Source organism: Bos indicus, chromosome 4 (genome assembly GCF_029378745.1).
Source record: "Bos indicus isolate NIAB-ARS_2022 breed Sahiwal x Tharparkar chromosome 4, NIAB-ARS_B.indTharparkar_mat_pri_1.0, whole genome shotgun sequence".
Taxonomy (NCBI): Eukaryota; Metazoa; Chordata; class Mammalia; order Artiodactyla; family Bovidae; genus Bos; species Bos indicus.
Genome location: NC_091763.1, coordinates 8886276 through 8912489, shown reverse-complemented (window position 1 = coordinate 8912489; position 26214 = coordinate 8886276). Strand labels below are relative to the sequence as shown.

At 42.0% G+C, this 26214-nt stretch overlaps 1 protein-coding gene and 1 non-coding gene across 8 annotated transcripts in view; one reads left to right on the top strand and one right to left on the bottom strand.

Annotated features, from left to right (window-relative positions):
* CDK14 (cyclin dependent kinase 14) overlaps positions 1–26214 on the bottom strand; it is a 665059-nt gene that overhangs the window by 63895 nt on the left and 574950 nt on the right. The gene's annotated exons all lie outside the window — the stretch shown is intronic.
* On the top strand, positions 19868–19939 carry TRNAC-ACA (transfer RNA cysteine (anticodon ACA)). Its single transcript has one exon. It is a non-coding gene; the product is annotated as a tRNA-Cys (tRNA).

The window sequence follows — 26214 nt, the reverse complement described above, 5'->3', positions numbered from 1 at the left end:
AAAATTGTTAATGGATTAGAGTATGCTTGACAAGACACTGAGGCTGTAACATATGTTCTTTCTAAGGGGTATTAACATTTTATGCATTAGCGACATGCTAAGTGAGAGGGAGAAGGAGAGTCTGAACCACTAACTATGAGAACATGACCACCAAGAACTATGAGAACATCACGTGCAGCAATCAGCAGGCCTTCTCCTCACCTGGAATCCTGTGTGCGCAGGCGCCTGGGGATGGGGGCTGCAGGGAAGCTTGGCACAAGGGGAGGATAGTCAAAAAGGGAAGAACACAAAGAAATAGGCTGTAGCGTGTGTTGAAGGTGGTGCTTTTTTCTTGAAGAAGCTCCTAATGCAAAGGGCATGTGCAGAAAAGGCCTTCAGAACAGGGAAGGAATGTTTTGGAATAAACCCTTCATCCCACTTAAATAATATCTCATAACTTATGTCTACTTCTCTATTGGCAGGGCTACTTATTTACTCAGTATCCTCTAATTGTCCTTTCACGTGTATTCACATCATGATTCTTTTTCACGACTGCAAAATTGGGACTTCCCTGTGGTCTAGTGGATAAGACTCTGCCTGCCAGTGCAGGGGACACGGGTTCAATCCCTGGTCTGGGAAGCTTCACATGCCTCGGGGCGACTAAGCCCGTGCATCACAGCTACTGAGCCCGCCCGCCTAGAGCCTGCGCTCCCTACCAAGAAAAGCTGCTGCAATGAGAAGCCCTCGGACTGGGACGAGAGCAGCCCCTGTTCACCGCTACACAGAAAGCCTGCCTGCAGCAGTAAGGACCCAGTGCAGCCCAAACTAGGAGAAAAACAAATAAAATTAAAACAGTGCAAAATTGTTGTATGGTAAAAGTCTGAGCATCGAACAAATATTACCACTAAAAATGAGCTGGGACTATTGGTTCATCCAGAGCACTTGAAAATCATTAGGCCATTAATCTAGGGCACAGTCTCCCTAACTGTGAGGGAGTTTTATATATATAAATATATATATAGTGTGTTATGTCTTTATATAAAATCTCAACAACTTTTGCTGCTAGTTTGCAGACTCCTTATAGACAGCAGCTATATCCTGTCTCCTGTAATGCCTGGCCAACAGCAAGGACTGGATAAGCATTTGTTGACTTGGATGTACTACTTTTAAACAGGAATGAAAAGACCCTGATGCTGGCAAAGACTGAAGGCAAGAGGAGAAGTGGGCAACAGAGGCCAAGATGGTTGGATGGCATCACTGACTCAAGGGACTTGAGTTTGCACAAACTCTGAGAGATGGTGAAGGAGAGGGAAGCCTGACGTGCTGCGGTCCACAGGGTCACAGAGAGTCAGACTCGACCTAGTGACTAAACAATGACACCAGAAACCGTGTTCACACCTGCCTCTTCATGCTCCTCTGGGACTCCTGGGCATCCCTGACCACACTCCTCATGACTCTGGGCAGACTCATGACTGCCGTCTGTCTTCCCCGCAAGACTGCAGTATCCCAAAAGACGGGCACTAAGGCCAACTTGATTTTGTAGTCTAAACATCCAGAAAAGGACTGGACTTACAGGGGGCACTCCACTTTCTACCTAAGGGACTAATTATTACCTCACAAACTTCACATTTAACCAAAGATGCGGCCATCACATCTTATTAAAGGGACTGGAAATGCAGAATTCCTGTATGAGTAAAATGTAATTACGTGCACATCATTACCTGATTTGCAAATTCTCTTTTAAAATGAATTATTTTGTATCATTCACATGTTATTTAGAATCTGGTTATGAGTTATATATGTACATATGTATATACATATAGACAGACTGATACACAAAAAGATATAGAAACAAAATTTTAACTGCTCCCTTTTTACTTCTTGACTGATTTCCTTATGGTGATTTTACCATTAAAACATGATCATTTTAAGGTTAAATATAATTAGAAGTGTAGATTAGAAGAATAAAGAATTATATTAAGTATTATCGTACCAAATGGAGAAGGCAATGGCAACCCACTCCAGTACTCTTGCCTGGAGAGTCCCATGGGCGGAGGGGCCTGGTGGGCTGCAGTGTATGGGATCGTTAAGAGTTGGACATGACTGAGAGACTTTACTTTCGCTTTTCACTTTCATGCATTGGAGAAGGAAATGGCAACCCACTCCAGTGTTCTTGCCTGGAGAATCCAGGGACGGGGAGCCTGGTGGGCTGCCATCTATGGGGTCGCACAGGGTCGGACATGACTGAAGCGACTTAGCAGCAGCAGCATTATCATACCAAAAGAGAAATAATTTCAGAGTTGGTTGTTTTCCTGGATTGTTTATCCATTATCCAGATTTTTAAGGGAAAAAAAAAAATGAGTTCAGTTTGGATCCTGAAACTCAAAGCTTCACTTCATATTTGGCAAGTCAGTAACATCTATGATAAAGTATAAGATATTTATCATACGTGCAAACATAATCTGTTAGGGGAAAGGCAACATGTTTTATACAGAGAGAGGGCATGTCTTTCCAATCATTCTGAGTTATTTGAGAGGGTAAATAATTTGAGAGAGCACATAATTTATTTAAACTTTCAAAAGCCTTTGACAAGGTTCCACATCAAAGACAGTTTATAAAAGTGGAGTTAACATGGGATTGGGGAAAGTGTTTTCTCATGGAGAGAGGACTTGATTAAAGATGGGAAATGATGAGTAGAACCAACATTTTCCATCACAGAAGTATTAAAAGTAACTAGTAGCCAGCATCAACTGGATTTTCTTTTTAATATTAAAAATTATGTTGGCATGAGAGAGAGTGAGCACACTTTAAAAAAAAAGAAAAAGCTTTATCTGCAGAATCCATTTACCTCTTGCAGGTGATAGAATGCCTAAAGTCATGGAAAGATCTGCGTGCATGATAGAGCCAGAGAGAGAGAGAGAGATTTAGGTGTTGGTGGAGGTAGGGCAGTTAGCGGACCAGAAAAATGATAAGTAAAGGATGCTCTTTATACCAAACTGGCTTATCTGCACTTATCCAATATGTGCAGGTTTGATTACTATGTCTTGAAAGGTACTTGATTAGGCAAGTCCAGTGAAACTGGGAAAATAAAATGTCTTAGGTGCTGTTTTAGAGAGTGGAAGGAAAAAAACCTCAACACTTGTGTGAGTGTGTGTGTGTGTATGTGAAGAGATCAAAGAAAAACAGAGACCGAAGAAACACAATAGGAAAATGGAGGCTGTTAGTTTGTTCAGCTTAGAAAAACCAGAAGTTGAGAGAGGCCACTGGAAAAGTTTGTAAAATCACAAAGGACATACGGGCGGGTGTCTGTTATACTCACTGTCTGAACAGTAAAGCCAGGTAAACCCCTTTGAAGTTTAAAAGGCTCTTTCAGGACACCTGATAGGAAGGGCTTAGATTCACCCAACAGGTGGCTCTTCAAGAGAAAGCGTCTAGTGAAAAACTGAAATGGGCTTAAGGCGTTTGGGACATCCAGGGAGGCTAGATTCTTAACAGGTTAATAAAGGCAACCAGGAGCTTTCTGTTGTCCCCCTACCTTTTAAACTTCCCCTCCCCTACACCCCTCACAGACAGGGGCTGAAAAGTAGCCAGCTTGGTGAGCCACAGCTTCATTTCCCCTCTATTGATGCAGAAAATGAAGCAGGAATTACGATGCTGCATTAGTTATCACTGCTGTCAACATTAGTCCCTAATGACCCAGTTTGGGAGGAGGGGAAGAGGGGTAGAAGGGAGAAGGTACCCGCCAAACAACAGTGCTATCTCAAGATGTAAACGATCTTTTTTGAGGTAAAAAAAAAAAAAAAAATTTGGCCGACTTTAAAGACTGACTTTCTTATGTGCAGTGCAGCAAAGAACAGCTTGTAGGCTGCAGATCAATAAATTCCAGTCAACTTTCAAGTCATGTTGGCATACAGCCCTGGCTGGTTTATTAATGTACATTTCAGCCCTCTAAAAAGGTATGTATAAAGAAATAAGGCACTGTATGGATTGCAGTGAGATTGCTCAATCAGAACAGGTTTTCACATTTATTGGTTATCAACAGCAGCGGGAAATCTTACAACACTAAAGAGAACAGGTCACCTCTCCTTCTGTCTCACCCGGTTAGTGTTTTTCTTAGGACTCATTCCTTTTTGTTTTTAAGAGTACTTGACATCTTATTTTATTTTTTTAAGATTTTGATGCGGACCCTTTTTAAAGTCTTCATTGAATTTGTTACAGCATTGCTTCTGTTTCTACTGTTTTAGTGTTTTGGCCTCGAGGCATGTGGGATCTGAGCTCCCAGACCAGGGATCGAACCCACACCTCCTGCATTGGAAGGTGAAGTCTTCATCGCTGACTGCAGGGAAGTCCCTGCAGCGCTTGCTCTCTATCTGGGCAGCAAAAACCTATGGCTTTCCCCAGGCAAGTTTCAGCAACTAGTTAAGGATAAAAAGAGTGTGAATGACAAGACAGTAACACTATCTCAATGTTCAAATTTCCATGTAGAAAAGCTTGTCTGCAGGGTTGCTCGGCTTGTGGAATCTCTGCTCCCAGACCAGGGATCAATCCCAGATTCCCTGGGGTGGAAGCATAGAGTCCTAATCACTGGACCACCAGGGAATGTCTTTCTCTTTTTCCTGCCCCCTGGTCTGCAACACCTATTTAACTCTAAGAACATAACCTAAAAGTCTAAGAGTAGAAATGAAAAGCTACAAATAGCTTATGTTCTCTTCTTTTGATCATCTTCCTGTTCTTCTTTTCTCATCTTTGATCCTTCACTTGGCTTGCTTTCAATATACATTTTTAAAAACCCTCTAATATCTGTCAGTGGATTATTCCTTTTGTGGCCTTGCTCTAGGTATCGAGACTTTCTGGAATTCCCACTCCAGTGGATTATTCCTTTTGTGGCCTTGCTCTAGGTATTGAGACATTCTGGAATTTCCACTCCAAAATGGTTACCATTTTAAGAAGCACAAACTCATTTTACTATTAGACCATGCTGAAAATTACTCTGAAAGGACAGCTGCAGTTCAAACAAAGCATCCTCTCAATGACTTCTGGATTATCTGCGTCACTTCTCCCTTGTATTGACATAAATATGGGACAGCTGCCTGAATCTATGAAAGCTAGTCAGAGACAAAAGCTGCAGTTGAATTCTATGTACCTAATGCATTTTTGGCAGAGAAGGCAATGGCACCCCACTCCAGTACTCTTGCCTGGAAAATCCCACGGACGGGGGAGCCTGGTAGGCTGCAGTCCATGGGGTTGCTAAGAGTCGGACACGACTGAGTGACTTCACTTTCACTTTTCACTTTTGTGCACTGGAGAAGAAAATGGCAACCCACTCCAGTGTTCTTGCCTGGAGAATCCCAGGGACGGGGGGAGCCTGGTGGGCTGCTGTCTATGGGGTCACACAAAGTTGGACACGACTGAAGCGACTTAGCAGCAGCAACAATGCATTTTTGGACTTCCCAAGTGGCGATAGTGGTAAAGAACCTGCCTGCCAGTGCAGGAGATGCGCAAGATCCCCTGGAGGAGGACATGGCAACCCACTCCAGTATTCTTGCCTGGAGAATCCCACAGACAGAGAAGTCTGGTAGACTATAGTCCATCCATGGGGTTGCAAAGAGTCGGACATGGCTGAAGCAACTTAGCATGCATACACTGTGTTTTTAATTCTGAAATATTTATGAAAGAATAATACCATCTAAATATGGCCCATAATGATAGCATCTTGTGTATATTTTTAAAAACAAGTGCTTATGTGGAAATCTTAGATATTTTCAGACCATTTGTATCTTCATGAAGTTTATATAGAATATTATCATTTTATTAATAATTGTGATATGTATTTAAGAGCCAGCTGAAACAATATGAAACTTATGCCACATTTTCATGTTGAGAATTTCAGATTAAAGACAGATTCACACTTTTTATTTCTGACTGCATTCAGTTTTAATCATGGTTCCTGGAGTTTCTCACGAACAGTGAAATTGTATTTAAATAGGGCCTTTAGGGTGTTCGAGTTACAGATTAATTAACTCAATTTGGACAAGGGGCTGGGGGCACTGCAGTTCTCGCAGATCTAATTTTATCTCCAGAGGTAGTCCAAGTTCCTCTAGACATCAGCAACTAAATGACTGCATAGGCTTGGACTGACTGTGATCGAAACATCTAAAATGAAGCAGGCTTGTCAGAAATCAGACCAATGGTGAGTGCAGTGGGATGACACGGGACTCATTTACATTTCCAGCACACTGTTGCCTAGGGCTATGAATGCAGCTCCCTCTCAGCTGTGGGATGTTGGGCTTCAAGTTTTATTTATTTTTTATTGGAGTATAATTGCTTTACAATGTTGGGTTACTTTCTGCTGTACAAAGAAGCGAGTCAGCCGTATGTATACATGTATCCCCTCCCTTGTGGCCCTCCCTCCCCACTCTTCTCCATCCCACCCCTCTAGGTCATCATAGAGCACAGAGCTGAGCTCCCTGTGGTTCAAAGCAGCTTCCCATTAGGCTTCAAGCTCTAGCCCAGATGCTATCTTCTCCATGAAGCATCCCCTGACTCAATGAGGTCTGCCCCTCCTCTTTTGATTGCATTTTTTTTAGGCCTGTATAATAGTATTCACGCTTTACCTTGAGTTAATCATCTGTATCTCATGCCATTTACTGCCTTGTAAACTGCTTGACAATGGTGACCATTGTAATGGACTGAACGTGCCCCCCCAAATTCACGTTGAAGCCCTCATTCCCAACGCGGGGCCTTTGGTCGATCAATTAGGTTTAGACGAATTCATGAGGGTGGGATCCCCATAACAGGATTCGTGTTTTTTCTATTAGTTTTATATACTTATTTTTTTAATGTTCGGCTCTGCTGGGTCTTTGTTGCTATGTGTGGGTTTGCTCTAGCTTTGGTGAGTGGGGGCTACTCTTGTTTCGGAGCATGGGCTCAGTAGTTGTGGGACATGGGCTCAGTTGCCTTATGGTATCTTCTTGGACCAGGGATGGAACCCGTGTCCCCTGCATTGCAGGGCAGATTCTTAACCACAGGAGAACCAGTGAAGCCCCAGGATTAGTGTTCTTATACGAAGGGTCAGATATCCACTCCCCCACCCCCCACCATGCTATGTGACAACGCAGTGAGAAGGTGGCTGTCTGTAAGCCAGGAAGAGAGCCCTCATCAGGAGTCAAGCCAGTCATCGAAAGCCCCGAGTCACGGTATTTTGTTACGGGAGCCCGAGCTGACTAGCACCACCGTGTCCTGGTCTCTCTCCCAAAGCCATCTATGGGATTTGTTGGCATAAATGTTTGCCAGCTCTCTTCTGGTTCTCATTCATCTGGGCCCTTTACTTCCACGAATATCTTTCTTCCCTACAAACTTGCTAAACTCTTTTCATTTTGCTCCTGGTTCCCTGGAAACTATACGCAAACATAAACACATATAACAGTAAACCTGATTAATTGTTAAATAGTTAGAAAAGATTCTAAGGGCCAAGAGACTACTGAGCGAAATCGGCTAGTTACTTATACAAAGAAGTATGTTCTTGCCAATTCTTCTTGCAACAAAGGCTCCTTTGGGCTATTTTCACATTTGTCATTTAGGACAGAGATATAGTTACAAGAAATACTTCATTTTTCTTTTCCCTTTACTGTAAGATAAACAACAGAAAAAAGATGAAGGTAAACAGCAACTGCTTCTCACCCTCCCTGGCAGGACACCTGTGAGAGCCAGGGACTGCAGCAAATTTCAGAACACAGCCTTTCCTAAAAAGGCAGCCTCTACTCAACCCTTGCCTGACACTGTGGTTAGAGAATGCCCAGAATGGCTCGTTCACCCTTTTATTTATGTTTTTAGTGAGTTGTAGAAAAAGGAAGATTTTTATGTAAGATCTCTTGTTGTTGTTCAGTCGTTAAAAAATTCTCTGTTGTTGTTCAGTTGTTAAAAAATGTCTGAGTCTTTGCGACCCCATGGACTGTAGCCCACCAGGCTGCTCTGTCCATGGGATTCTCCAGGCAAGAAAACTGGAGAGGGTTGTCATTTCCTTCTCCAGGGGGTCTTCCCGACCCAGGGATTGAACCCGAGTTTCCTGTTTCTCCTGCACTGGCACGTTACCACGTGACTACACTGCATTAATAAGCATGCACTGCAGGCAGATTCTTTACTGTCTGAGCCACCAGGGAAGCCCCTCTCACTTGGAATGGTTCTCAACAACCCCTACTGGGGCCACGAAACAAACAAATTTTCTTCCAGACTGCCCCCACTCTACCGTGTTCCTCACATCGCATATCCCCTGGATGTAACATGTTCAGTTCTCCTCTTGTGCTTTCTTGCTGACTTCCTAAAGAATATCTTGAATATCTCTTCTCAATTTCCCCAAATCCCTCTTCTTCATTCTCTTTAAAACTCATGCCAAACCAAGTCCCAATATGCCCTTCCTCTGCTCATGATTATGTATGATCTGTACCAAGAAATGTGCTGCACTGTCAGAATTCTAGCTTTTCTTCATGTTAGGTAAAAGCTTCCCAGGTGGCTCAGTGGTAGAGAATTCACCTGCCCATACAAGAAACACAGGTTCAATCCCTGGGTCAGGAAGATCCCCTGGAGAAGGAAATGGGAACCCACCCCAGTATTATTGCCTGGAAAATCCCAAGGACAGAAGAGCCTGGATGGCCACAGTCCATGGGATTGCAAAAGAGTCTGACATGACTTCAAGACTAAACAACAGCAGCAAATGGAAAGACAAATGAAAAATGATTATCACAAAGAATTCAAATCAATATGTCTTTTGTATCACAGTCTTCATGAAATTTGGGATTCATAACAGTTACTGAGTGCCTGTTATGAACCAAGCAAGCCATTATGCTAAATACATTATCATCCCATTTAATTTGTACAACAAGCTGACAACACAGACACTATTTCTAGTCCCGATTTACAGACGGAAAAACTTGGAGGCTTGGGAAGGTTAAGACTTAGCCTGGGTCACGGAACTGTTAAGTAGTGCAGTGTAGTCTCAAAGCCCAGATGGCTGACCCAAGTCAGGATCTTCATCCCTAGCCTACACAGCTTCTGTGAGTTAAAGAGAGCTGCCTGGACCAAGTGAAGTCCGCTGCTAACAGGACAGGTGTGAGTGCAATGAATGACTAACCAAATGTTCACCAACATAAGGTCCCACTCTTGGGTCTGTATGCAAATAGGCAGAACAGGACCTAAAATTAAATAAAAGAGCTCAACATGAGATCAAAGCTCTTAGGACAGTCTGCCCCTCTACAACGTCAAGGGCAGAAACAAGGACTAGCTAAGCCTATTGCAACTTCCCAAAGGAGGTTCTATAAGATGCCCCTTTAGCTTGTTTTCTTATTTAGTCTTGTTTTCTTACTACTTCCTTTTTCTTCTTCCCCTTCTGCAGGGGATCTTCCCAACCCAGGGACTGAACCCAGGTCTCCCGCATTGCAGGCGGATTCTTTACCAGCTGAGTCACAAAGGAAGCCCAAGAATACTGGAGTGGGTAGCCTATCCCTTCTACTCCAGTATTCTGGCCTAGAGAATTCCATGGACAGTCCCTGGGGTCACAAAGACTTGGACATGACTTAGTGACTTCCACTCTCACACTATTTATTTGTATTAAAGAAGCTGTCTTTCCCCAGGATGCTCACTTCTCTGAGGACCACGTGATGGAGCTGCAACCTCTTTCTCTCTCATGTTGCCATTGCTCACTTCTGCCTTTCATCCCTCCCTAAAGAACTGGATGGGGGAAGGGCCGGGAGGAGGACTCGCTGTTTTTCCTTTTTTAAAAATCATAAGGCTGCTTCAAGTCCATTCAGATTTAGTGTTGTCTTGGTTATATGCTAAGTCTCACAGTTTTCTATAGGATTAAGTAGGGAAACTGCATTTCAGTGTTAGAAAGACAGGGAAAAAAAAATACCTCAAGCAAATGAGGGCTGGATGGCTTCTCAAGCCATCCTTCACACAGAACACCAAAATAATTCCTGATCCACTCCTGATGGTTACTGTACTTAGCTCTAAAAATCCCAAGAAGGGACCTGGGAAATCACTTATGCAAACTTCTGGCTGCTGCATCCTTTGTTTAAAAGATATTTTAGGTGGAAACAGAGTACAAAGCAGATTAAAGTGGAGCTGCTCTGATGGGGAGAGTGAGGGGCTTGGACTCCTTCCCAGTGGGCGCCTCCCTCCCTTGCCTCCCAAGAAAAATCTTGAAGGGGATCTGAGGAGCAGTCACTGGCTTGCAAACTTGTTTTGGGCACAACTCACTGTCAAAACACGTTTGACTAAGTAACTCAGTATAGGAGCAGTTACATACACACAAACACACACGTGTCACTAAGACAAAACTTGGATGAAAAATCTTTATTCTTACTACATGTGATCATCTTTAACAGTTTTCCTTCTCATCTAGACTATTCCATTTAAGAAACACATTTCCAGTCCATGAGATTGATATCATTGCCCCTGAGAGCAAGTTGAAGAACATGGCATTCAATGACTTCACCCTCAAAATAAATTCTAAAGATGATGAAACTTTAGCTCACATTTGCATGCCCTTCCTCTCCAAGAAACTGATGAAGAAAAGATGTGGCAAGTGGGCTTCCACGATGGTCCCGTAGTTAAGAATCTGCCTTGCAATGCAGGGGACTCTGGTTCAATCCCTGGTCAGGGAACTAAGATCCCAAACCCCTCAGGGCAACTAAGCCTGTGTGCCACAACTACTGAGCCTGTGTGCCTGCAGCCTGTGCCCCCAAACAAGGACTCCTCACCCCACAACTAGAGAAAACTCACATATAGCAATGAAGATCTGGCGCAGCCAAAAAATAAATTAATAAATAAATAACATTTATAAAAAGAAGCGGTAAGTGGAGGCACTAAAACTTGGATTTCAGGCTGATTCACTCAATCTAAGGACAGATTTCCTTTGCAGGGAATTGGAATGCTGACCAAGAGAGATGTCTTTTTAACTTTTCTTATGACAAACCTTAGGACAAGTCAACTTCATTTCCACTGCATGGCCAGAGAAGCAGGCAAAGTCAGAATCCAGACAACTAAAACACGGAAAAGGAGCAAGAGTGTGTCTGTACTTGACTCCTTTTATGGACTTCTGGTTTACGCCCAAGGCACAGCTTTCTTTCAGTCCTTGGTTCCATAAACATCCTGTATCCTTGTAATCTCCCATTCCATTAAAAAGAAGAAGAAAGAATGGACAAGAAGACCTAGCACAGCCTCTTGACTTCTGAGATGGCCCACATTCTGTCTGTGGAGTAGGTATCTCTCTAAATAAAGCTACTTCTCTCATTGAAAGAAAGAAAGACGTCTAGCACAGTCATGATAGTAAGTTTGAAAATAAGTTGTCATTAGTATACATAAAATCTATTTATGCTACAAAAGTATCACCAACATAGAAACAAAAAACCCTTTAAAAGAAGAATATAGAAAATATTTTTGTTGAATTTAAAGAAAGTTAAAGAGAATGCAAATATACATATTTGCAGAAAGAGAACTCCCAATGTCAATTACTTTTCCACCCTTAGGACTGTCACTGTGTCAATCTAGGGGCAGCCACAGGATTTCAAGGCATTATTGAATTTCTTCACTAACTTGAAAGATCAGTCTCAAACACCAACTATTTAAAGATGTGTCCCTTTCTATGTTTCATTTAAACAAGAGGTTGTAAGAAATACACCTTAAAATGAAAAATCTAGCCATGCCAACCTATAATAAGACTTCAAACATATGTACTTCCACACCAAATCCCAAAATGGGCTTTTATAAGTTTCTTTCTACAAAAATAAATAAAAGAAAGTAATAAAAAAAAAGATAAAGCCTTCATACAGAATTGCAGCAATTATATCCCCATAGCTACACTATAACCCAAAACTTTGCAAAGGCTTTGATTATTGAACCATGGCTGAAGTGAATAATTTGCTTTTCACTAAGAAAACAAGCACATTCATTCTCACCACAATGGAGAGAGGCAGTTTTAATTAAACCTTATCAAAAGATGAATAAAGAATAAACTCAATACCCATTCCACAGAACTCTATTTTCATCTGTTTAGTTTAAGCTCGCCATGTTCATACAATAATTATCCACTGTCCAAGGAATGCTGGAGTTGTGTTAATGTTGGTAAAGATTTAATTAGCTCAATTATCTGGAGAGTATTGAATTGAGGCTCAGCACAGTACAAATTTCTTCAGGCTTTATACATACCTCTGATCAAAACACATGAAACTGAAATCTCAGTGAACAAAAGACCCTTACTTCGACAATTCTACTATTGAAACAGTTCCATACTTCATAATTTTATTACTCCAATTAAAAAAAACCCACAATATAAGTCTTTAGAAGTAGAACTCATAAGTGAAGGCTTATCTTGGTACGACTGTGCGTGTGTGTGTGTGTGCGCGTGCCCACACAGTGCACACACTTAACTTCCTGAATCTGTAAATATGTTCTTAGAAAGTTAATTAAATTTTCCTTTTAGATAAATATTAACACCCAAAATCCAGCCCTTGGAAAAAATTTATCTTTTCAATGGAGCCTACATCCATTACCTTTCTCTCAGAAAATGAGGCATTTAAAAAGCATTGAAGGCGCTGTAACACAGACAACTGTTTCAATCTGTCAGACACCAGGGACAGACAGTAGGGTTCATTTCAGACAGCAGATCGGCCCCCAGTGGCCTGACCTTCCTGGTGGGAAAGAGAACACAGTGCTGTGCTTGACAAGCTCAGCAACAAAGAGGTATATTCAGGTCCTCCCAACTCAGACACGCTTCTCACAGGGCGAAATGCAAAGCAGGAGGCAGAAAAGCACCACTTCCAGCAAAGCAGAGTTTACTGAGATCAGACACCAGCATCTCAATCATAACAAAAAATTAAAGTGTGTAGGAAAGTGACAAGCACCACTGTATTCACTCATTTATAATAATTTCAGAAAGCTCTTATCTGGCCATCACCAGTGTCTTTGCTTCCAACCTCACCTGTGAACCATGCTCACTGTCTTTTTCACATCCATGGAAATCCCCAAATATGACCTGATAAAGGTTTTCCTAATTATTCTACCAAGGAAGAAGGCAAACATTTTCTCTTAGAAGCCGGCTCATGTTCATTTCAAAGTAAGCTTTCTCTTTCTTTCTATAAGACCCAGGTTTTGCCTTTATTTTGAAACTCAGGTGGACATTTCCTGGTCTTTTAGACTCTTAGACAAGCAGATTTTTCATTACTCATTTTATTTTGAATTTGTATGGTGTCTTCTATGCAGGTCTCCAAATGAGCCAAAAATCCAGCAAAGGGATAAGCAACAACAACAACAAAAATATCCTAAAGTAATATCCTTAATTAAAGAAAAATCTTAAGCTAAATTCATGTTATGTGTTATGTATTTTTACTGTTAAAAATACACATATTTCCCCCTAATCTCCAATGTCAACTTTTACAGTATATCCTGCTTGATCAACTATAAGCAATGTGTGAAAGTGAAAATGAAAGTCACTCAGTTGTGTCTGACTCTTTGCAACCCTGTATAGTCCATGGGATTCTCCAGGCCAGAATACTGGAGCGGTAGTCGTTCCCTTCTCCAGGGGATCTTCCCAGCCCAGGGATTGAACCCAAGTCTCCTGCATTGCAGGTGGATTCTTTACCAGCTGAGCCAACAGGGAATCCCAAGAATACTGGAGTGGGTAGCCTATTCCTTCTCCAGGGGATCTTCCCGACCCAGGAATCGAACCAGGGGCGATTTTTTTTTGAAGTTTTAAGCTCCATGTAGAAGATCATAAATTTGAAAGGCACTCACAACTGCCCACATTATCCTTATAAACAAATAAACTGCTATTTTTAAAAACTCCCATTTTGTATTTTGAGTACATACTTTCCTGAACTATAAGGATTATGGATGTTTATAAATATAGACCAACTAGTGAAGTTGAAATGAGTCCTGGTGTCTGACCCACAAATACTGTGATGATTTAACATGTAAGCAGGTACTACAGATACACACTCCTCAATACAGATGTGTAGACTATTAGAAAAACTTACAGTGAAGAATAGACCATTGCACACCATCTAGTTCTTCTTGGGTTAGCAAAGAAGGAATCTTTTGAAAACTGGAAACAGACCATAGTCATAAACTCATGTTGCCAGTGTTGACTTAAAAAATAACCACAACCTAAAAGCTGAGAGTTATATTTTATTTGGTGGGATTTTTCAGAACTTTAAGCCCAGGAGACAGCATTTCAAGTGACTCTGAGAAATTGCTCCAAGGAGGAGGTAGGGAGAGGAATCAATTTATATAGAAGTTTTGCAACAAAGTGCAGGTAGTCTAAACATCAAAAGAATATTGTTAATTAAAGAAAACCAGATATCCTAAGTTAAGGAATTTAGGGCTTTTCTACCTATAGGAAGATGCAGGAATCTGGGCTCACTGAAATAATTCCTTTGATGTGCACCTCACCTATCTGGGGCCAGTATTCTTTTATTTTTTTTTCACATCCTGAGCTTCCATGTAGCTCACCAGCTAACTGGAGGGAATGGCTGCAGTCTGATGGCTGCTAGAAGGCAGCTATTCTTCCCTTCCTGAGTTCCCTCAGGCTCACCAGCTCACCTTTTGTAGCATCTGCAATTGCTGATGATGGTGACATCTTTTGTTTACTGATGTGGCAGGAACTATTCCACGGCAGGAAATTCTCCGTTTCTCACCAGATAAAACATAAGGTTGATTGAGTGGTGAGAAAATGCGTTCTACTTAGTTGTCTAAATAACTTGTCTTAATTTCAAATATTTGAACTTCAGAACATTTTGAAAGGAAAAAAGGCAAAATGATGCATGGCAATAACAAGCTTTTTATCTGTCATATTTTTTTTTAAGCCATTTTTTTTTTTTCTGGTGATTGCATTAAAGCCTTCATTGAGTTTGCAAAAAAAAAAAAAAAAGACACAAGTCTGGGTTGGTTTCACCTCGTCTGCTAGCCTGCAAAAACTTTTACAGTGTGACTCACTCCGTGTGGCTCAAAAAGACATCCTCGGAACTTCAGAGTATTCTGTGCAAGAACAAAGGGTGCTGGGGTTCATTTTGCAACACGAGTCATTCTTACCACACAAATTCCCATCCTTTGTGCTGGCGAAGGGGGATACTCCGAGCCCTTTGGGTTTTGAAGATCTTTAGACATACAATAGTGTGCAAACAACCCTCGAGAACATAACTTTACAAGAACAACCTCAAGGCTGAGACCAAGCCTTTGAGAAAGGCCCCTTCAGCAGATCTCCTTCTGCTCTTCACCCCGAACAAAGGCTGCCTGACAATACTGAAATCTCTTTCTTTCTTTGGATTAAACTCCCTTTGCAGGAAAAGTATGCAAATGCTAGCCACGGGTCCCCAATCGCAGGCTACTCTCTGTCTGGCTCCCTGGCGGACCATCCACTGCCTGACACGGAGTCCAGCCTTCAGATTCAACATCTTTCACTGCTCTGACAGTCAGCTCCCAGGGCCTGCCATAGCCTCTAAAAGAGCCTCATTTAGTCGTAATTAACGATTCCTTGCATACTTCCTAAGGTATGGTAATTGTGCTAAAAGCCAACAAGTGAAGCATTCATTCTCCTTCTCTAGTAAATCTTTTTTTCGCCCTTCAACAGTCTTTTCTCCCTGTCTTCTTTTCACCTCACACCACCACAGCCTCCCAACCACACACACAACTTTTCTTTTTTCTACTGCTCGCTGGTAACATTTCAAGAAAAGAGATGGGATGAAGGTGAAAATTGGAAATTACAGGTATACAGTTCAAAAAGCAAAACTGACTGAATGCTGAAGGAGTGCATGAGAAGTCAAAGAAACTGAAAGAGAATTAAAAAGGAAACAGATTGTTTTGCTGACACAAGTGTTTATATATATAATATATGGCTTCCAAGGGCTTCCCTGGTGGCTCAGCTGGGAAAGAATCTGCCTGAAATGTGGGAGACCTGGGTTCTATCCCTGGGTTGGGAAGATCCCCTGGAGAACAGAAAGGATACCCACTCCAGTATTCTGGCCTGGAGAATTGCATGGACTCTACAGTCCACGGAGTGGCAAAGACTAGGAAAGGCAGCAACTAGTTACTAGTTTCTGCTGCTGCTGCTAAGTCACTTCAGTCGTGTCCGACTCTGTGCAACCCCATAGAAGGCAGCCCACCAGGCTTCTCCGTCCCTGGGATTCTCCAGGCAAGAACACTGGAGTGGGTTGCCATTTCCTTTTCCAATGCATAAAAGTGAAAAGTGAAAGTGAAGTCCCTCAGTCGCGTCCGACTCTTAGCGACCCCATGGACTATAGCCTACCAGGCTCCTCCATCCATGGAGTTTTCCAGGCAAGAGTACTGGAGTGGGTTGCCATCGCCTTCTCCGTTTCTACTACTACTACTACTACTAAGTTGCTTCAGTCATGTCCGACTCTGTGCGACCCCATAGACGGCAGCCCACCAGGCTCCGCCATCCCTGGGATTCTCCAGGCAAGAACACTGGAGTGGGTTGCCATTTCCTTCTCCAATGCATGAAAGTGAAAAGTGAAAGTGAAGTCGCTCGGTCGTGTCCGACTCTTCGCGACTCCATGGACTGCAGCCCTCCAGGCTCCTCCGTCCATGGGATTTTCCAGGCAAGGGTACTGGAGTGGGGTGCCATCGCCTTCTCCGTTTCTAGTCTCCTAGAAAGTATGAGACTGAGGGACTTCCACTTTCATGGCTTCCCAGGTGGGGCTAGTGGTAAAGAACCCGCCTGCCAATGCAGGAGACATAGGAAATGTGGGTTCGATCCCTGGGTCAGGAAGATCCCCTGGAGGAGGAAATGGCAGCAGGTATCTTTGCCTGGAGAATCCCATGGACAGAGGAGCCTGGCGGGCTACAGTCCACGGGGTTGCAAAGAGTCAGACACGACTGAAGTGCCTAAGCACAGGCGTGCGTGCGCGTGTGCACTCAGTCGTGTCTGAGTCTTATTATTAGAGTATATAATAAATAATATTATTTATTTTAAATGACCACATAATAAACTGGTTTCAGGCCCCAAATATGTTGTGTATACACACAATATGAAAACCCTACAAATGTATTTTTGGACACACATTTTTTTTTTCCCTCAAAATTTATTTTCACCCAGCAGTGCAAATAAAAGGTACAAATACAAGGTAACGATTTTGTCTCACCAGCTCTCTTCTTTATCCTTCAGTTGCAGACAAGAGCAAGAGAAGGTCAAGAATCTTAAACTCTCACCTCTTGCAAATGGTTAAAGCCTTGGCAAGTGGCATGGACCTCTGAGGACTGTATTAATATTATGTTCTTGCAGGCAGACCAGCACAACTATGACCAGGAGCTGTTTTTCCTGCTCCCCCAGGGAAATGCCAGTTTAATGCATTTCCTTTGTCACTTTCCTTACACATACAGTGTATACATACACATAGAATTATCTTCTTTTTCCACTTACCACATGTATTTTTCCATGGTATTTGCCCGTTTATGACGGTCATTTTTAAGACTGCATAATATTCCATCCAGTTTGGTCTACCTAATAATTTCTTTGAAAAAATACTTTAAGTGGTCTATTCCAAAAATCTTATGTTCCATCTGTCTTATTTTAGCCATCTTAGCATTTTTTCTTTCTCATTATCATCATCATTCAAAAAATTTACTGAATTCCTAAATATGAGGTGGTTTTAAGAAATTTAAGACTCACTTTAAGATTTTCAAATAATTTACACTTTATTTGGCTTTAGGCACAAATGGGCATGAAAACTACTGTTAACTCTTATAGGAGCTTTAAGTTCATAAACATCAGTATGAATTTTCATAAAAACACATCTGCATACCTACACAGTGCTGAGCATATTACAAGTTATACCATGAGGATACTAAATTCTGAAACATTTCTTTCAACTTCAAAAATGACTAAATTCTTAAATGTTTCTTTCAACTTCAAAAATGATCTTTAATTTTTATCCCTGGAAAATCAGTTATATCATTCTTTAGTTTTTGCATTTCCCCTAAGTGTTGTCAGTGTGTCAATATGTGGAATTTTACTTATTCACAAAAGTTAAATTAAGGGGATCATTATTCATTTTACAAAAAGTATGCTAACAAAGAAGGCATACTCTTTCAACTAAAATGATGACTTCATGCATAATTTTTCAAGAAACGCATTTATGTACGTGTTGAAAATGTATACTAAAGAGCCGTACTCTTCCCTGGTGGCTCGGTGGTGAAGAATCTGCCTGCTGATGCAGGAGATGTGGGTTTGATCCCTGGGTCGAGGGGAAGATCCTCTGGAGAAGGGAATGGCAACTCACTCCAGTATTCCCACCTGAAGACTCCTATGGACAGAGGAGCCTGGTGGGTTACAGCCCATGGGTCGAAAAGAGTCAGACACGACTGAGTCACTAAACAGCAACAACAGAACAGCACCAAGACAGTGGCTGCTCCAAAAAATACTTGTTGAAAGAACAGAAGATTATAGTATGGTGAGTCAGGTGAACATCCACTAATTCCATAACTGAATGGGCATAAATTATGCCAATATAGATTATATTGTCACCCTGCTTATTTAATTTATATGCAGAGTACATCATGAGAAATGCTGGGCTGGAAGAAGCACAAGCTGGAATCAGGATTGCGGGGAGAAATATCAATAGCCTCAGATATGCAGATGATACCACCCTTATGGCAGAAAGTGAAGAACTAAAGAACCTCTTGATGAAGGTGAAAGAGGAGAGTGAAAAAGTTGGCTTAAACCTCAACATTCAGAAAGCTAAGATCATGGCATCTGGTCCCATCACTTCATGGCAAATAGATGGGGAAACAGTGGAAATAGTGACAGATTTTATTTTCTTGGGCTCCAAAATCACTGCAGATGGTGATTGCAGCCATGAAATTAAAAGACACTCCTTGGAAGAAAAATTATAACCAACCTAGACAGCATACTGAAAAGCAGAGACATTACTTTGCTAACAAAGGTCTGTCTAGTCAAGGCTATGGTTTTTCCAGTGGTCATGTATGGATGTGAGAGTTGGACTATAAAGAAAGCTGAGCGCGAAAGAATGATGCTGGAGAAGACTCTTGAGAGTCCCTTGGACTGCAAGGAGATCCAACCAGTACATCCTAAAGGGAATCAGTCCTGAATATTCATTGGAAGGACTGAGGCTGAAGCTGAAACTCCAAACTTTGGTCACCTGATGCAAAAAACTGACTCATTGGAAAAGGGCCTGATGCTGGGAAAGACTGAAGGCTGGAGGAGAAGGGGACGACAGAGGCTGAGATGGTTGGATGGCATCACCAACTCAATGGACATGAGTTTGAGCAAACTCTGGGAGTTGGTGATAGACAGGGAGGCCTGGCGTGCTGCAGTCCATGGGGTCACAAAGAGTCAGACACGACTGAGCCACTGAACTGAACTTTTGTGCCATACTACATGATGGAGACAAAGTTATGAATTGAGGAAAAACCAGTAAGCAGATTCCTGGATTCTAGCTTTAGATGTCAGTGGGGAGGACACAAAAATAACAGCTAACTTCAATACAGAGGGGCTGAAACTCAAACTTTGTTCCCAACAAATGTAAATTAGCCATACATTTATTTGTGTTCACAAAAAGCATTTCATACTCTGCCGGATATCTTGCTAAACTCTCTCACTGATCCTGAGTCTGAGGCTGGAACATCTCAGGATTCTTAATTCAGACACTGTCCTTTCTGTCAGGGACTCCTCTCCTCATTTCTACCCATTTTCAGTCTGAGTCTTGAGAGTAATTTCTCTCTCTCCTGCTGAGAAAGCCCTGATCACTGGTCTTGAATTTCTTCCATCTGACTGAGAACTTGTGCCAGAACTCCTGTTTCTCTGATTTTACTTTCTGGATATTACACTGGCTTTAAGGTCTCACTTGCCTCTACCTAGGCTTCCCTGGTGGCTCAGATGGTAAAGCGTCTGCCTACAATGCAGGAGACCCGGGTTCGATCCCTGGGTTGGGAAGATCCTCTGGAGAAGGAAATAGCGACCCACTCCAGTACTCTTGCCTGGAAAATCCCATGGACGGAGGAGCCTGGTAGGCTACAGTCTATGGGGTCGCAAAGAGTTGGACACGACTGAGCGACTTCACTTTCATAGTGATCAAGGTCAACAGGACAAGTAAGAAGCCAGGTGGACATCATGGTCTTCCTGACATGACGATGAAAGGAACACTTCACCTTGGTGATAATCTTCCCCGAAACTCATAACCCCAGACTAAACAAGAGAAACCATCACAAGGGACATTCCACACAACACCTGAACAATATACTCTGGAAAAGCATCAAGGACATGAGAAACGGGGGAAGAGTGAGAAATTACTGGAGACCAGAAGAGGCTAAGAGGACATGGAGACTAAATGCAATGTGGAACCCTAGATGGACTCCTAGGATGGAAGAAGGACATGCATGTGTGAAAACAGGTGAACTATAAATAACATTGTAGTTTAATTAACAGTATGGTATCTATGTTACTTTAGAAAGTTGTTAAATGTATCATTGTTTTTAAGATTATTAATTTGATTTTGTTTTTAAAAAATTTATTTAGTTCTGGCTGTGCTGGGTCTTTGCTGCTGCTTGGGCTTTATCCAGTTACAGCGAGTGGGGGCTATTTTCCAGCTGTGGTGCATGGGCTTATCCTTGCGGTGGCTTCTCTTGTGGAGCTTGGGTTCCAGAGCAAGGGCTCAGTAGTTGTGGTGTAGGGGCTTAGGTGCCCCATGGCATGTGGGATCTTCCTGGATTAGGGATCAACCCCATGTCCCTTGCATTGGCAGGTGAACTCTTAACCACTGGGTCCCCAGGCAAGTCCAAGGTTATTAATTTTAGAAGTTAGGTGAAGGCTATAGCTCTCTGTACTGTCTTTACAGCTCCTCTATAAATCTAAAAATATTTCAAAATAGAGAGTTAGCAAATATAACCCTAAACTGACTGCAAGTCATGCTGAGTTGTTGCTTTCAGTTCCAAACCCCATAATGTACTCAGATTTTCATGAGCTACCTCATGGTAGTTCAAAAAACTAAGATCATGGCATCCGGTTCCATCACTTCATGGCAAATAGATGAAGGGAAAAAATGGAGACAGTGGCAGATTTTATTTTCTTGGGCTTCAATATCACCATGGATGGTGACTGCAGCCATTAAATTAAAAGACGCTTGCTCCTTGGAAGAAAAGCAACAGCAACCCTAGACAGCATATTAAAAAGCAGAGACATAACTTTGCTGACAAAGGTCCATGTAGTCAAAGCTATGGTTTTTCCAGTAGTCATATACAGATTTGAGAGTTGGACCATAGAGAAGGCTAAGCACTGAAGAATGGATGCTTTTTAACTGTAGTGCTGGAGAAGGCTCTTGAGAGTCTCTCGGACTGCAAGGAGATCCAACCAGTCAATCCTAAAGGAAATCAGTCCTGAATATTCACTGGTAGGACTGATGCTGAAGATGAAACTCCAGTAGTTTGGCCACCTGATGGGAAGAGCCAACTCATTGGAAAAGAACCTGATGCTGGGGAAGATTGAGGACGGGAGGAGAAGAGGGCAACAGAGAATGAGAGGGTTGGATGGTATCACCGACTGGATATGAGTTTGAACAAACTCTGGGAGATTGTGGGCTTCCCTGGTGGCTCAGATGGTAAAGAATCTGCCTCCAGTGCAGAAGATCTGGGTTTGATCCCTGGTTGGGAAGATCCCCTGGAGAAGGGAATAGCTACCCACTCCAGTATTCTTGCCATGGAGAATTCCATAGACAGAGGAGCCTGCCAGTCTACCATCCATGGGGTCACTAAGAGTCAGACACAACTAAGTGACTAACACTTTCACTCCCTTCTTTCACTTTCTGGGAGACTGTAAATGACGGGGATCCCTGGCGTGCTGCAGTCCAAGGGGTCATAAAGAGTCGGGCTTGACTTAGTGACTAAACTAAAACAACAACAAATAGGCAGGGAGGGAAAGACAGAGTCTGTTCTCCTGAAAGAAGTTGAATATACGCCGAATCTGCTCAGGTGGCTGTGCACAAAGTCCTCTTGAGTCGTATAAATGAGCCGTGTAAAATGGCCTGATGAGTTAGTATGGAGGATCAGAGCTCCTGATGAGTTAGTATGGAGGATCAGATGCTCCTAATGCATCTAAGGCAGGGGCAGAAGAGGCTGACAGAGGGTGAGATGGTTGGATGGCATCACCGACTTGACGGACATGAGTCTGAACAAGCTCTGGGAGTTGGTGATGGACAGGGAAGCCTGCCATGCTGCAGTTCATGGGGTTGCAAAGAGTTGGACATGACTGAGTGACTGAACTGAGAATGTATCTCAAAAAAGGGTGCGGGCAAGAATCCCTCAGAAGAAATGGAGTGGCCATCATGGGCAACCAAAGAGTCCGAAATGCAGTACTTGGATGCAATCGTAAAAACGACAGAATGATCTCTGTTCGTTTCCAAGGCAAACCATTCAGTATCACAGTAATACAAGTCTATGCCCCAACCAGTAATGCTGAAGAAGCTGAAGTTGAATGGTTCTATGAAGACCTACAAGACTGTTTAGAACTAACACCCAAAAAAGATGTCCTTTTAATTATAGGGGACTGGAATGCAAAAGTAGGAAATCAAGAAACACCTGGAGTAACTGGCAAATTTGGCCTTGGAATACAGAATGAAACAGGGCAAAGACTAATAGAGTTTTGCCAAGAAAATGCACTGGTCATAGCAAACACCCTCTTCCAACAACACAAGAGAAGACTCTACACATGGACATCACCAGATGGTTAACACCAAAATCCGATTGATTATATTCTTTGCAGCCAAAGATGGAGGAGCTCTATACAGTCAGCAAAAACAAGACTGGGAACTGACTGTGGCTCAGACCATGAACTCCTTATTGCCAAATTCAGACTTGAAGAAAGTAGGGGAAACCACTAGACCATTCAGGTATGACCTAAATCAAATCCCTTATGAATATACAGTAGAAGTGAGAAATAGATTTAAGGGCCTAGATCTGATAGATAGAGTGCCTGATGAACTATGGAATGAGGTTCATGACATTGTACAGGAGACAGGGATCAAGACCATCCCCATGGAAAAGAAATGCAAGAAAGCAAAATGGCTGTCTGGGGAGGCCTTACAAATAGCTGTGAAAAGAAGAGAAGCAAAAAGCAAAGGAGAAAAGGAAAGATATAAGCATCTGAATGCAGAGTTCCAAAGAATAGCAAGAAGAGATAAGAAAGCCTTCCTCAGTGATCAGTGCAAAGAAATAGAGGAAAACAACAGAATGGGAAAGACTAGAGATCTCTTCAAGAAAATTAGAGATACCAAGGGAACATTTCATGCAAAGATGGGCTCGATAAAGGACAGAAATGGTATGGACCTAACAGAAGCAGAAGATATTAAGAAGAGATTGCAAGAATACACAGAAGAACTGTACAAAAAAGATCTTCATGACCCAGATAATCACGATGGTGTGATCACTAACCTAGAGCCAGACATCCTGGAATGTGAAGTCAAGTGGGCCTTAGAAAGCATCACTATGAACAAAGCTAGTGGAGGTGATGGAATTCCAGTTGAGCTATTTCAAATCCTGAAAGAGGATGCTGTGAAAATGCTGCACTCAATATGCCAGAAAATTTGGAAAACTCAGCAGTGGCCATAGGACTGGAAAAGGTCAGTTTTCATTCCAATCCCAAAGAAAGGCAATGCCAAAGAATGCTCAAACTATCACACAATTGCACTCATCTCACACGCTAGTAAAGTCATGCTCAAAATTCTCCAAGCCAGGCTTCAGCAATATGTGAACTGTGAACTTCCAGATGTTCAAGCTGGTTTTAGAAAAGGCAGAGGAACCAGAGATCAAATTGCCAACATCCGCTGGATCATGGAAACAGCAAGAGAGTTCCAGAAAAACATCTATTTCTGCTTTATTGACTATGCCAAAGCCTTTGACTGTGTGGATCACAATAAACTGTGGAAAATTCTGAAAGAGATGGGAATACCTGACCTCCTGACTTGCCTCTTGAGAAATTTGTATGCAGGTTAGGAAGCAACAGTTAGAACTGGACATGGAACAACAGACTGTTTCCAAATGGGAAAAGGAGTTCATCAAGGCTGTATATTGTCACCCTGCTTATTTAACTTATATGCAGAGTATATCATGAGAAACGCTGGGCTGGAAGAAGCACAAGCTGGAATCAAGGTTGCCGGGAGAAATATCAATAACCTCAGATATGCAGATGACACCACCCTTATAGTAGAAAGTGAAGAAAAACTAAAGAGCCTCTTGATGAAAGTGAAAGAGGAGAGTGAAAAAGTTGGCTTAAACCTCAACATTCAGAAAATGAAGATCATGGCATCCGGTCCCACCACTTTATGGGAAAGAGATGGGGAAACAGTGGAAACAGTGTCAGACTTTATTTTTGGGGGCTCCAAAATCACTGCAGATGGTGATTGCAGCCATGAAATTAAAAGACGCTTACTCCTTGGAAGGAAAGTTATGACCAACCTAGAGAGCATATTCAAAAGCAGAGACATTACTTTGCCAACAAAGGTTCGTCTAGTCAAGGCTATGGTTTTTCCTGTGATCATGTATGGATGTGAGAGTTGGACTGTGAAGAAGGCTGAGCGCTGAAGAATTGATGCTTTTGAACTATGGTGCTGGAGAAGACTCTTGAGAGTCCCTTGGACTGCAAAGAGATCCAACCAGTCCATTCTGAAGGAGATCAGCCCTGGGATTTCTTTGGAAGGAATGATGCTGAAGCTGAAACCCCAGTACTTTGGACACCTCATGCGAAGAGTTGACTCATTGGAAAAGACTCTGATGCTGGGAGGGATTGGGGGCAGGAGGAGAAGAGGACGACAGAGGATGAGATGGCTAGATGGCATCACTGTCTCGATGAACTTGAGTCTGGGTGAACTCCGGGAGTTGGTGATGGACAGGGAGGCCTGGCGTGCTGTGATTCATAGGGTCGCAAAGAGTAGGACACGACTGAGCGACTGAACTGAACTACAGCCTCCCAAACTAATATACAGCAAAGATCCTTTAAGAATTAGCCTTCTAATCATCAAGGACATAGATTTTAATGGCACTCAACTGTAATTTCCAGATGACATCTGTGTGAACACAAGAATTGGAATTTTATCTACTGTACCCAGAAAAATGGAGATAGTCAATTAGATTGATAGAACTGGAATAACTTCATAGAGCAAAACAAAAATAGTACAGTGAGGAGTAATATATTCAAGGGAGGAGAAAATGTTACTAGAATAATTAGCATGTCAGAATTAATGCATAACAGTATGGACAGTTAGCAGCAGCTCTCATACTTTTGGGTCTTAAAGGACCCTTTACACTCTTGAAAGTTATAAAGGACCCCCCCCCCCACCCCGCGAAAAGCATTTGTTTCTATGGATTTGTTTACCATTTGTTGTTATTGTTCAATCACCAAGTCGTGTCCAACTCTTCTTGACCCCATGAACTGAAGCATATCAGACTTCCCTGTCCCTCACCATCTCCTGGAGTTTGCCCAAGTTCATGTCCATAGTATTGGTGATGCCATCCAACCATCTCATCCTCTGTCACCCTCTTCTCCTTCTGCTTTCAATCTGTCCCAGCATCAATGTTTACCATATTTGATATTAAAATTTAAATTTTAAAATATTTATTAATTCTTTAAAAAGAACCTAAAAGCATGTTAACATAAAACACTATTTTGATACAATAACCATATTTTCTGAGCAGAATTAGCAAGAGGGGTTACACTATTTCACAATTTTGCAAAACTTTTAAATATCTGGCTGAATAGTAGACAGCTGGGTTCTCATAACAGTTTCTGCATTCAATCTGTTCTATGATATGTTGTTATAGTTGAAGCAAAAGTATGGCCTCTCACAGATAAGTAGATTGGAAAAACAGAAGTATTTTAATAGCCCTTTCAGATCATTGTGGTTATATATATTTTTATAATATAACAAAACTCAACAAGTGGTAGTTGCTTAAAGATTAGTTGCACTGGGAAATCTGAAATCATATCAACGAATTCTTTATATTCTGTTACTTTAAAATCAATTGGTGTCTTTTGTACTTTTAGCAAACATTTTATCCATGCAATGATTTTGTACAAGTATGCACTGGTCATTTGGAAAGTACTGATTCAATAACTTATCTAAGTCTTTCAAATGTTGACACATTTCACTATACAATATCACAAAATCACATTTGCTTATTTCACCACCCATCTCACTGGAAAAATGTTTGGAAAGATCTCAA